A 14,498-nucleotide genomic window follows, 5' to 3' on the forward strand; every position below is an offset into this window, starting at 1 on the left:
ACGGTCTTTAGTTTGGCACCCCAATCATCATACCCTTTTTCTGTCTGATTTATGGTTTCAAGCTCTTGAATGATATTAGACTGTCTTTTCAACAATTCATCAATGGCATCTACAGTTCGTAGAAGAAAACTAAAGGAAGTTTTCTTACTATAAAAGAAAGGATGTTTTAAAAGATTGTAAACACCTACAGGACTACCCAAAAACAGATCGACTATGTCATTCTTGTGCTTCCCTTTAACAGGTCTGAAAAAAAAAATTCAATATTAATAATTTATTAATAATAGATCGACAAAGAGAAAAAAAAAACAAATAAACTTACTCAAATCTTTCAAGCAAGTTTAATACTTCTTTGGACTGTCTCTCAGTGCCAACCAAATCTCTGATGACTGCCGCAAAACCCTCGAGATCTAAATTTTTTTAACATTATCAATATATCAATATTTATTTTTAATAAAAAAGATTGGGCAAAGTTCTAACAGTTACCTTTACTAGAATCTCCATCATTCTTGAGGCCGATAAACTTGGCCGTAAAAGGTGGTGATGAACCGTCGTTTAATTTCAGAATAACAATATTTTCGGTAGTGATGTCCCTGTGTGTCATCCCTTTCCTCCTCAAATAGGTATACGCGTAAAAAAGATCTTCAAAGAATTTCACTAAAATATCCGAGGGATGTGAAGAATCCCATAGAAGGTCAGGGTGATGCACAATAAACTGTTGCAGTGTGAGATAGTATCTATCATAGACATGAACATCCTCATTTTTGTAATGAAATTTACCTCTCTACACCAAAAAGTTTGGGTGATTTACGATTACAACATCACTGTCGGAAACCCTTCCTACTACCTCAACCACGTTAAATTTGTCTAGCCCTTCTGGATAAATCAGAATCCCATCGCGTGTTCTTGATTGATTCCCTTCCCCGAATTATTTTATGTCGTCTAACCTCAACCTCATAGTATTCAACACATTATCCAATCCCATTTTTTCTTTGCGAGATTCATCAATGCCAAAAAGATACTGCAATATAAAAGTTTTGTAAGCAACGTGTATATAAAAAATTAAGAAATGAAGATAAAAAAATAAAATATACTTACAGGGATTTCTGTTACAAATCTGCTGTAATGAGTTTTGAGGTTCTGGTAGAACTTAAGGAGACAAATCATCGAACAATAGTAATTCTGATATGACATTGGATTCTTTGGATAATTTCTATCTGATTCGGCAGCTTTAGATAATTCCACGGTCTTTAGTTTGGCACCCCAATCATCATACTCTTTTTCTGTCTGATTTATGGTTTCAAGCTCTTGAATGATATTAGACTGTCTTTTCAACAATTCATCAATGGCATCTACAGTTCGTAGAAGAAAACTAAAGGAAGTTTTCTTACTATAAAAGAAAGGATGTTTTAAAAGATTGTAAACACCTACAGGACTACCCAAAAACAGATCGACTATGTCATTCTTGTGCTTCCCTTTAACAGGTCTGAAAAAAAAATTCAATATTAATAATTTATTAATAATAGATCGACAAAGAGAAAAAAAACAAATAAACTTACTCAAATCTTTCAAGCAAGTTTAATACTTCTTTGGACTGTCTCTCAGTGCCAACCAAATCTCTGATGACTGCCGCAAAACCCTCGAGATCTAAATTTTTTTTAACATTATCAATATATCAATATTTATTTTTAATAAAAAAGATTAGGCAAAGTTCTAACAGTTACCTTTACTAGAATCTCCATCATTCTTGAGGCCGATAAACTTGGCCGTAAAAGGTGGTGATGAACCGTCGTTTAATTTCAGAATAACAATATTTTCGGTAGTGATGTCCCCGTGTGTCATCCCTTTCCTCCTCAAATAGGTATACGCGTAAAAAAGATCTTCAAAGAATTTCACTAAAATATCCGAGGGATGTGAAGAATCCCATAGAAGGTCAGGGTGATGCACAATAAACTGTTGCAGTGTGAGATAGTATCTATCATAGACCTGAACATCCTCCTTTTTGTAATGAAATTTACCTCTGTACACCAAAAAGTTTGGGTGATTTACGATTACAACATCACTGTCGGAAACCCTTCCTACTACCTCAACCACGTTAAATTTGTCTAGCCCTTCTGGATAAATCAGAATCCCATCGCGTGTTCTTGGTTGATTCCCTTCCCCGAATTTTTTTATGTCGTCTAACCTCAACCTCAAGTTGAAACTCTGAACTTCCATGGAGGGATTTAGGGTTTTTGAGCCGTCTGGAGGTATTAAGAGAGTTTTTTTTGTAAGTATATCGATGGAGGGATTTAGGGTTTTTGAGCCGTCTGGATTACAATCTTAAAATCTGTGTTTGATTGGTTGTGGGAAACTCGGGTGCCTTTACAAAATCAAGTCACTCCACCTTTAATTTGTAAGGGCCCAATCTGTTATTCCCAAAATTACCCAAATCTTCTTTCCCCACATGACCCAAATCTTATTTCCCCTACTTCCTTAGATCCCCAAATCAAATTAACACATAGAGAAAAAAAAATTGTAAAGATCAACACCTGATCATGGATAAAAAAAATTCTTGGTTCAAGCTTCTATAACAATCAATGTGATCATGGCAAAAGATTTCCGATTCAAGCTTTAACATAGGAAATATGGAAATCAATTTGAAAATCGAGGTGTGACCTCGTTACATGTACGGTGGGTGTCACCTCGTTAGCCAAGGTTGCTCTAACAAATATGAACAGGGACTTGGAACATGTGAGGGCGAAAAATGTGTTTGTCGCTTTAATTGTCAAATATATGCTTAAACTCGCTACACTAATTTTAACTATTTGGAGTGTTTGTGATAAGTCGGGGAAGAGACTCTTAGTTACAATTTCAAATAAAAGATTTTATATAGTTTAAGCTTAAGATAAATAAATTCATGAATAATAAGTTATCTATGTTCTAAATTTTCGTTCATTTCCATTTTTCCTTGTTTTTTTCTTGCCGTCTTAATCTTATGCTTCTTTATTCTAATTTACCCAAAATGAATATATTGCATAACCATTTAGTGGGGCCACCTAAATAATAGTTTCATCCCTAATGAGCTTTTTCAAAACTTGGATAATAGTGCTATGGTAAGTTGGTGTCTATCCACAGAAATCAGATCCATCATCCAGACTCTGCCAGAGCCCACGTTGCATAAGAGTGAGGTCCACAAAGCTACGTTTGTGTTAGTGCCGACCCCATATGCTCCATACCTATGTCATACCTCAGTATGCGTTACGCGAACCTGTCGGTCACCGCAACAAACATTTGGTAGAGATGGTCGAACCAACCACCAAAGTCATAAACTTCCAACCAACTCACCACATCACTCATGCAAACCAATCATCGTATCATACAATATAGTTTTTATGCTCAACAATAACATATAATGAATTCATACATTAATTTAACAGGAAATGACACATAAATCATGCACATCTACGGTTATTTTATTTCACATATTCAAAGATAAGTAAACCAACGAAATATAAGGTAAATTTATTGACTACGGTCAGAACTAAAAATGCACCCTAAGAGTCCCTTTTGTATTTAAGCACTTTTAAATATCCTAATTGTGATACTCCAAATTTTTTGCCTAAATTGTTATTGTAGGGATTTAAACCCTTCTACTAGTGTTTATAGCGGAAATAAGACATCTAATGTCTACACTAGTATTCCCAGGATCACATGCAAAACTAGTAATTAAACTAATGGAGATAGTAGATTACCTTAATCGCTTTTCCCTCGAACTAATTGAATTGATTAAAGAAGACCAAGAGCTTCAAGTGTAGCTCCTCTACTTGGGACACGAGTAATCAACTTGATCTCCCACCTTGTTGTATAGCTAGCACACCAATGGTGGTTGGAAAGAAGAACACCTTCTTCTTTGACTAGATAGATAGTTAATGGGAATTAACTCACTTTCTCCTCTCTACTTGATGTGGTAGAGTAAGAAAGCTTAGAGAGAAATTCCACACCTTATTCTCTGTCCTAAGAGTGTTTATATAGAACCCTAATAAGAATCCACCTCCTTTTAGGTTTCCTAAAACACCCTTTAGAATAAGATTTAGGGAAATAGTCGAAAATAGCAACTATTGATATTTTCTCAATTCCCTAAGGAGGAGGTGTCCAAACACCACGAAACTTGGCAGATATGATGTTTATTATATCAGCAACTAACCCTCCAAAATTCAGCCCAATCCGAGTCCTAGAAGTACCCGAACCGGTCTAGGCCCAAAAACCCTATTTTTGGCCTTTTTGTACTATCTTTGCCTAATTCCTTTTTAGGCCTATGAGATATGTTTATGGGACACTCCCATGATTATATCTCACTCCCACTAGTCATATCCTAGATCAATTTGTCACTCTTATGTGTAACCCGTTGTAGGATCCGATCGAAGTTAGCCGCGAATTACTTCGTAATTCGACGATCGTAGTTGGTCTCTAGCTACAACTCTACGATCCCTAAATCAATCGGACTTGATGATCTTCCACATCAATTGTCCTATCCGACAAATTGCTCGCATTGCCATTTTGGTCGAAGGACACCTCCTTTCAGCATCCTTAGCAGTCGAGGCTTCTGCTCCCTCTTGGATCTTGTCTTCCTTAGCCAAATACTCAGTTCCCAGTTGCACCTGTCCATTCACAATGATATGGCAATTTTAGGTATCACATACCAAGGTTTGGGAATTTTACAGTATTTGATGAGTTAACTGTTTATACCTGAATTGGAAGCCACTGTTCCATTCTTCTTGACCTCCAAGAATTTAGGGCAGTTTCTTTTCCAGTGGCCCTTGCCATCACAGTAGAAACATTTGGTGTCAGGAGGAGGACCTTTGTCTTTAGGTTTGGCAACCCGTTTGCCTTTCCCTTTTGACGCGGTTTTCTTCTTCTGTTTTCCACCTTTCTTAAACCCTTTGTCCTTTTGTACCATAAGAACGTCCTTCTTAGTCTCCACTATAGCGACGTCCTTTTCGGCTGTTAGAAGCATAGAATGAAGTTCCTCCAACGTTTTATCCCATCCATTCATGTTGTAGTTCATCTTAAACTGATTAAAACCACTATGGAGGGAGTGAAGGATAGTGTCGGTAGCCGTCTGTTGGCTATAAGGGAAACCTAGTTTAGCCAGCTTGCCCATGAGCCTGATCATTTGACGAACATGAGGCCCAACTGGTTTTCCCTTTTCAAGGCGCATGTCCATAATTGCTTTAGAGGTTTCAAACCTCTCCAATCTCGACTGTTTCTGGAACATTTTCCGAAGTTGTCGTATCATGGAGTAAGCATCCATGTCTATGAACTGCTCTTGCAGAGTCGGTTCCATGGTTGCTAGCATTAAGCAAGTTACAGGCTCTGCCTTTTTCCGCACACTCCTTTCTTCATCTATCTCTTCTTTAGTCGAATTATCATCTAATAGAGGAATTGGAGTTTCTAGTGCATGTTGCTTTCCTTCCATCCTGAGAACTATTCCCAGGTTCCTCTCCCAGTCAAGGAAGTCGTGCTCATTCAGCTTCTCCTTGTCGAGAAGTGAGCGGAAGTTGAAAAAAAAATTTGTCATCTTTGAACTACATAAAAGAAATGGCAAAGTTTTAAAACTCGTTATCATTTTGAAAAACTTAGTTTTCCCACATTATTCAATAAAAATCGTCCCCGATTGAATAAGTGATTCCAAGATCTCAGTTCTTCGGAGTAAAGCGGACGAAGGCCCTACCCTTTGACTCCGTCGTTCCGGGTGAGTGAACTACTTCCCTGATCATACCTTATGACTCTTGGTTGATAGATTTCATTAATCAATGACTAATCTATCCTTTTGCCTCGAGTATCCAAGACTCTCTTGCTGATCTCGTTGAGTAGAACCATTTAGACGTGTAGGCCTCTTCTATAGACCTATCCGCATTGTCCCAAGCTAGAGGAGGTACTCTGCGAAGGCCGACCCACCGTCCTCGAACAAAGGGCGCAACGAGTGTCTTAATCTGGATAGGCGATTACTCAAGATTACGTTTTTTTTGGGGGGGGGGGATTTTTACGCTAATCTGGCGTTTGTTATAGTGAACTATTTATCCTAACTAACATCCACGACATAAAGCGTAAATAAGTAAGTAAATGCGCGCGAGAAAATAAATCAAGCAGACATGGATCCTAGTATGGCCCCTAACCTAGAAGATCTAATCTCCTTTGGTTTGCTTCTTGTTTCGCCTTTCGGTTCGTCTAGATCTCCATCTTTGAACCTCCATTGATTTCTCCCACTCGCCTTTGGATTCCTTCCTTGAGTTTCTTCAATGGACTCATAGACCCTAAACTCTAATTACAAGACTTTAACGATTCGCAGATCGTATAAACTTGAAATTAAAATTAATTACAAATATGCACCCATCCGTGCTTAAAACAAGAATATAGAAATAAATCTATGGCCATGCTAGTTTCCCGCATTCACATCACATGCATTCATATAATATATTAAGGCTAAGAATTATATATGCATGATTATCTTGGGAGACACTTTGTCGACATCACATGTCACATTACGAACCTAAGTCTAAATTCGAAGAATTCGACTAACGGTGCGTTCCAGTTTTGTCTTTTATGATTTCTAAAATCAACTTCAAGAAAAACTCCATTTTTGGGTTTTAAAAGCCCGGGTCTATTTCGGAAAAATATTGGTTTGATTCGTAATGATTTCATAAATCAATATAAAGAGAAATCCGTTTTGGCCTTCTGGATGGCCCGGATTTATTTTGGAATTATTTGGTTGGAATCGGAAGAAAATTTGGCAAAAACTCCCACTCGAATGATGGTCCCTATTCGTGGTTCGAAAAGCCTCGAAAAAGCCTGGGATAAGTCCTAGACAAGTCCCGGCCCAAGCCCACAAAAGGGCTCGGACAAGGTCCGGACATAGCACGGCCCATAGGGCCGGCATGTCCTGGCCGAGGCTGATAGGCCTAAAATTAGGTCTTTCCCCAAGTGTAGGGGTCAAGTTATAGTATTTAAAATAAGATCGAGTATCGTTCCAAAGGACAAGCTATTTTACCTAAATTTCGAATTAAAAACCCCCTTCAAATTTTTGGTTTGATTTGGAAACTACTTAAAGAAAGAAACCAATACTAATAGACTAATAAGAATGAAATCAAGATGAGAAAAAGGATCTAGGGATTTTGATTTCACCACATAAATGGACTACTTAAGACAAGCATTCAATCAACAAATCACTTTTTGTTTATAACTCAAAACCTAGCTTAATGAACTAATTAGGTTTCGGATAATATTCTTTAATAACACAATTCAAAATCAAGAATATATGATTATATATCATATAAAACTAAATTCCTACACTATCATTCATTATCTAAAAGGCATATCTCATCTAATAATTCAATAAAAGCATGAAATATCTAATTATAATGCATGAATGATAATAAGGTTTTAGAATCAACATGAAATGACAATCAATAGGCATTGAAGCTCAATATAAGGATTCATTGATTTATAACATATCTCAAAATAAGCCCAAATATGGGTTTCCTCTATACCCTAGATACAAATTTAGCTACTCATGGAATCTAAAGTAATAATCATTGAATTTATAAAGTAAATGGAATTACAAAAGATTAATGGAAAGAAATCACTAAGAATGTTCAAAATTCATATTCCCATGTATCTCCATTTTGATGTCCAATGTTAGCTCCAAATGTCTCAAGAATATTACCCAAAACTCCAAATAATAGCTTATTAGAAGATAAAAGAAGAGAAATTTAGAAGTGAGATAGAAGAAGAAGAAGAAGAAGAAGAAGAGATGTTAGAGAAGAAGGTATGGAGAAATTAGAAGGTTAGAAGAAGAAATTAGAAGTAGAAAGAAAATGTAGAGAAGAGATGAAGGTGGTAGAGAAAGTAGAAGAAAAGAATGGGGGGCTAGGGTTTTTAGTTTAGAAGAGGTAGAGAGAAAAGGAGGCTAAAAGAGGAGAGAGAGGCTAAGAGGGGAGGGGAAGTGGCGCTTAGAAATTAGAGAAGGAAGCCTTTTGAGAGGGATTTTAAGTCTAGCTTTTAATGGAGGAGCAAGAGATTTATTTATAGAGTTGGGTTAGGGTTTTGGTTGGGTCAAATGGTAAAAGGTGTGAAGATGAGGGTTAAAAGGGTAAATAGAAAGGTTTAAAAGGATAAAACCCTAGTTGGGCTGGCGGCTAGGGTTTTATGTTGGAAATTCGGATGATTGGATATAGCCAGATGCATGGAGTTAAGTTGCGGGTAAAATAGGAGCCGTCGGATTAGATGACGCGCGGATCTGGAGTGTTGGTAAGGTGACACGCGTCTGGGAGCACGGTTCTAAGTAGCTTCGGGTAACACGGGAGCACCAATAAAAGGGCCAGATGCACAGCAGCCGTCCGATCTCAAAAACGCGGAAGGGAGAGGCTGAGATTAAAATATTGGATCGGGACCACCAAGTTAAGTTGCAGCGCGCTCCACCGGATCAGGCCTATAGGGTCCATTTCGCTGCTTAGCGAAAACACGGGATTTAGATGCACCGGCCTCCGCCCTTCGACACGTGTCCCGCAGAATCCCGCACGCCCGAATTTGCACCGAATGTATCCCACCTGGTCAACAGAATTTGACCCATCTTTGACTTTGCATATTTCACTCATCCGGACTCCGATTTGATTTCTGTTTTCTCCTATGGACTCGTCACGACCTCTACTTCTCAACCACGCACTGACCTTGGCCAAATTACCAGAATTTCCTTGACTCCAAATGACCAAAATACCCTTTATGCATCTTTTCCTCGTTTTTAACCGTTTTTCACACCTAACTCTGCAAAAGATACCTAATCAAGAAAACCAACCATTTTATTACAATAAAGACTCGAAACCGACTAACTTGGCTAAATTAAACGACTTAGATGGGACATTTTCATGACCCATCAGAGACCTGTCAAGGCCTGGTCTCGTCCTGGCCGGAGCCAGGACGCTAGTCCATGTACCAGACGCGTCTGGTGCTGGACCGAACCAGCACTAGGTGTCTCGGACCTAGTCCGAGACACCCAGAACCTCCCAAACGCATCTCCAAGACGCGTCTGGTCGAGAGCTCTGGACGCGTCCTAGATGCGTCCAGGAAGCTACCAGTGCAGCTTCTGGTCGCGTCCTAGACGCGTCCTAGCTGCTCTGGACGCGTCTCCAAGACGCGTCCAGATGCTTCCATCACAGCTGGTGGTCGAGTCCTAGACTCGACCTGGACGCGTCTCGAAGACGCGTCCCAGCTGCTCTGGACGCGTCTCTAAGACGCGTCCAGTAGCATTCTGGTCGCAGTTGCTGGACGCGTCTCAGCAACTGCTCTGGACGCGTCCAGTGGACGCGACCAGCAGCTTCTGTCCGGCCAGGAAGCTTCCTGGCCGGACACTAGGGTTTCCAAAACCCTAGTTTTCATTTTTTTTTTTTTTGTTGCAAATCTCTATTTGCTAACTTCCAAATTTTAAACTCTTTCTAAATTTTGAAATCCTTTTAGAACACTTCCAAAATTGTTCAAAACTTTTAGAAATTTTTTAAAATTTCCAAACTTTGTTTTTGGGAGTTTCTTAAAACTCAAAAACAATTCTTGTAGAATAATTCCAAATTTTTGTTTTTGGGAGTTTCCTGAAACTCAAAAACAACTTTTTTAATCAAACAATTTTGGATCAAAATTCTAGGTTTTTGAAACTTTTTCAAGAACATTTTTGAAAACCAATTCAAAATCAATGAAATTCAATGTTTTGAAATACTTTCAATCATCAATTTTGATTTTAATTTGAAAAACTAGTTGAATCATATTCATTGTAATCAAATTATGAGTTTGAAGTACTTTTAAAACACTTTTAAAATACTTTATAAACTCAATCTATCAAACTATCAAGCATATCAAATATCAATTAGTTCGATTCTTAGCAAAAACTAGTTAATTGCAAGAGGCTCTGACGCCACTGAAGGGAATTATACCCTTATACTAGTGTTTATAGCGGATAACGACATCTAATGTCTAACACTAGTATCCCCAAGATCATCATGCAAAACTAGTAATTAACCAATAAGAAGATAGTAGATTACCTTAATCGTTATTTCCCTTGAACTAGTTGTATAGATTAAAGAAGACCAAGAGCTTCAAACGTAGCTCCTCTACTTGGGACACCGAATAGTGTATTTAATCTCCCTCCTTGAAAGCTCGCTAGCACTCCAATGGTGGTTTGATAATAAGAAGACCTTCTTCTTGCTTGACTAGAAGCTAGCTTGGGAATTAGCTCACTTTCTCCTCTCTACTTGATGCGGTAGAGTAAGAAAGCTTAGAGAGAAATTCCACACCTTATTCTCTGCCCTAAGAGTGTTTATATAGAACCCTAATAAGAATCCACCTCCTTTTAAGTTTCCTAAAACACCTTTTAGAATAAGATTTAGGGAAATAGTCAAAAATAGCAACTAGTTGATATTTTCTCAATTCCCTAAATATATGACGTCCAAACCCAACCAAAATTGGCATATTTAATGCTCATAACATAAGGAAACGTCCCTCCAAAAATCAGCCCAATCCGAGCCCTAAAAGTGCCCGAATCGGCCTAGGCCCAAAACCCTTATTTCGGGCCTTTTTGCTATCTTTTGCCCAAATTCTATTTAGGCCTGTGAGATATGTTTATGGGACATTCCCAATGTTATATCACACTCCCACTAGTCATATCATCCGATTAAATACCCATTCTTATGTGTAACCCGATGTAGGATCCGATCGAAGTTAGCCGCGAATTACTTCGTAATTCGACGATCGTAGTTGGTTTCTAGCTAAACGCTATGACCCCTAAATCAATCGGATTTGATGATCTTCTTCATTAATTGTCCTAGCCGACATATTGCTCGCATTGCCATCTTGGTCGAAGGACATCTCCTTCAACTCCTTCATGGGGAAGCGGGTGTAATTAACAAGAGAAAACAATATGATCAACCTCTTATTGATCTCAACATGAGAGGAAGAGAGTCGTAAATCTGCTGGAAAATGCCATCAGAGATAGGAAAACCCCAACATTTCTGCTTCAATTATCTTCTTATCGGTTTAGTTATAAAATAGCATCAATAATGCAACCCAAGACTGAGGCTCAAATGAGGTATAGATGAAGCAAAATGATTGTTGAAAAGGAAATTTTTTTGAGTAGTGAAATTGATCCCATGAAAATTCTTGATAACTTTGGTTGTTACAAAAAAAATATTTTGAGCCGATGGTAACCAACATGCAGGAAACTATGAAAAATATGTTTTTTTTATCAATGGAAAAATGATGTATACACATATGCCAAAGGAAGTTATCATTATACGAGAACACACAACTATGAACACCTTATTTAGTTGTTTTTGGTTCATAAAGGTTAACCTCTTCAACAGAGGTGGAGCCAGAAATTAATTAAGCCACGGGCTGAAAATTAGAACTAATAAAACGGATAGTCAAATTCGAACTTGTTACGTCTTGATTGAAGTATTATACTATCCCAGATTTTGCCATCTATCTACAACTCTTCTCATGATTTGTCGTACTACTTACTCTTATTATTGCATTTCGACCGGAGTTGCAGCCCGATGGAGCCCACTAGTGGCTCTGCTCTGCAAATGATCAGCTAGTGAATTTAAATTCATCATGTTTCCTACCTGTGAGAACGCCTCGCTCTTTATAGTATTGGGTCATACTAGTGAACAGTCTTGCTAAATGGGTTCATTGCTTGGGAGGGACTTGAACATAATAGAGCGCATTATTAAAGACAATACAGGTGGCTAGAGAAGGATCAAACCTTTAGACTTTTATTTTCAAAACCTTACGGATTTTCGTGGTGTTGTTAAAGCAACTCCAGTGTGGGTCGGACTGAGGCCAAAATCGATTTGGGTGGAGCCCCAACCGACTGCTTCAGTCACCCCTAACATTAGGGGTGACTGAGAGCAAATCCAGTGTGGGGCGGGCTGAGACCAAAATTTCAAATTTCAATTTGCAGATTTGTGTTTTGCACTTTTGACAAAACACATGTGCAACCTTATGGGTGAAAGTTTCAATTTCAGTAACCGAGAAGATGGATAGAGATTATACAACAATAGATTATTCACTCTACTTACACCGTGTTTTGAGTGAGAAATGTAACTAAAATGGTATAAGAATATATGAACAAGACTTAAGCGAGATAGATAAATAGGTGCCTCTGGTACTTCAACGTTTTTGAATTGTCGCATAACTGAAAATTAAATTTAAATTCAGAATTTCAATCACATTTTATCAATTCTCCATAAATATTCGTGTCTCACTTCTCTTGCAATAATGTTGTAACCAAGTGTCCTATAATCAAAATATTTAGAGAATACAGAAGAAATTGTGAAGAGATGAAAGTCTACAAAATTTTTATTTTGAGGGTCATAGAGTCACATTATATAATGACATCTTAAGTTGCATATTACATTAGTCCAAACCCTACGAATATCTTCAAAAAAAATCCTCGAATATCTTCAACAAAAAAACCCACTGAGTATATATCTATTTGTGGTGTTGGATTCTACAAGATGAATTGTGATGGCACCGCATTTTCATTGCATTCAACTATTAGTTTCGTGCCACAAGCGCATGCTATACATAGTTTAATATAAACAACACGCTTAATAAAATAAATTTTGTAAATAATAATATTATTTTAAACTGAGAAATAAAAATAATGCGAACATGAGATGTGTCTCAATTTTTTTTTTTTTGACTTGACGAAAACATATACTCTTCTTTATATTACAAAGGCTACTAGACAGAGGCTTCTACCATACAATATACTACCTTAACAAAAAAAAAAAAACATACAATATACTATTATTCTGCCTAAATATATTATTCTGCCTAAATATATTATTCATAGCAAAAGAAACTTGGCCAAGAAAAATCTTTAAAAACTTCAATAAATCTATCTATTTATTCAACATAAATGCTAATACCCTTTTTGTGTGTTCTCATTGGCCACAAAAATCCGAAAAACAACCTACTGAATCTAGTCCATTTTATGGTTAATATTCTTTCCTTTCTCAATTTTACGTACCTAGCCGTTTTCTTAGGCCTCATTTGGATAAACGGATTCTAATTGCAGTTGCTTTTCTTTAAGCGCTTAATTTTCAGTGCTTCATAAAAGTCAAATTTTGTTGTTTGGTAATATTTTATAAAAGCGCTTTTTCGAAAATAAAATTTAACTGCGCGCGTTTGGCAAAAAGAAACTAAAAATGTTTTTACCTAACAATTACATGTTAATCTTATTCATCACAACAAACCTTATAGTTTATATTGTTCTCTTGTATAGTTGTCTCCATCTGTCAGCTCCAACTACCTAAGTCGTCATGGTGATCTATGAAACAAAAGTCGTGATGGTCATGATAAATTGAAATATATCCTTCAAAAACAACTATATCGAAATAAAATTAACCAAAAGATTTTAGATGACAGGCACATATTTTAGACCTTACTTCTTTTTGAAAGATTTTTAGACCTTACTTGGTTTAATAGAGATTCCATGAGAATGTTAATTACTATAAACTTTTGATCTGAGAGAATTACTGAAACCCCCCAACTTTGATAATGCCTTTACCCCAGTTTAATTAGTAATTACTGAAACCCCCAACTACGTTTGATTTAACTTTGATATTTTCAATATTACTTTTTTATCCTCTTAAGTTTTCCCCTACTTCTGATAATACGTTTACTAAAACCCCCCACTTTTACTTATAATTACTGAAACCCCCCACTTTAATTAGTAATTACTGAAACCCCCATTTTTATTAGTAATTACTGAAACCCCCAACTTTTTCAAATTTTTTATTAATTTTTTATTAATTATTTCCTCTCTTTCTTTATTTCATTATTTCCTCTCTTTCTTTCTCTCTCTCTCTGTTCTAGAATTCAGATTCAGGTGAGTTTCTAGTTCCTTTGATCTCTTTAATCTGTATTTCATTCACTTATCTTTCAATTTTGAATTCCAATTACTTCTAAAACACAAAGGTTTTCCCTCTTGTATTACTTCATTCATGCATGATTGAGAAAGTTAGAATTTCAAACTCATCTTCAATTTTCATCTCAATTTGTATATGAAAAAATTATGGGTTTCTTTTGCTTATCAAAATTTTGTATGATTCCCCTATTTTTATTACAAGTTTAATCAAAATCCGACTGTTTTCCGATTGAAATTCATGGAATTAGAACCTAATTCTTATACATCTGAACCCTTTATCTGAAATTAGATTATTTGGATTTTTCATGTTGGGAGAATTTTTTTTGTATACATTGTTATAGTATATATCATGGAAAAGGCTAAACGAACTCATAAACGACACGGAAGTGCTGAAATTTTTTAAGCGCCACGTCATGAACCGTTGATATATTGGGCAACATAAAGTGAAAATATAGATCCAAAATTCACAAAGAAGAAAATGGATATCTCAGCACTTTATCGCTTTTCTAGGTGTTTGTCTGGCATTTTTTGTTATTTTTACGGT

Source organism: Eschscholzia californica, unplaced genomic scaffold, assembly GCF_041429995.1.
Source record: "Eschscholzia californica isolate CP2 unplaced genomic scaffold, dmEscCali1.0.p SCAF_6, whole genome shotgun sequence".
NCBI classification, from domain to species: domain Eukaryota; kingdom Viridiplantae; phylum Streptophyta; class Magnoliopsida; order Ranunculales; family Papaveraceae; genus Eschscholzia; species Eschscholzia californica.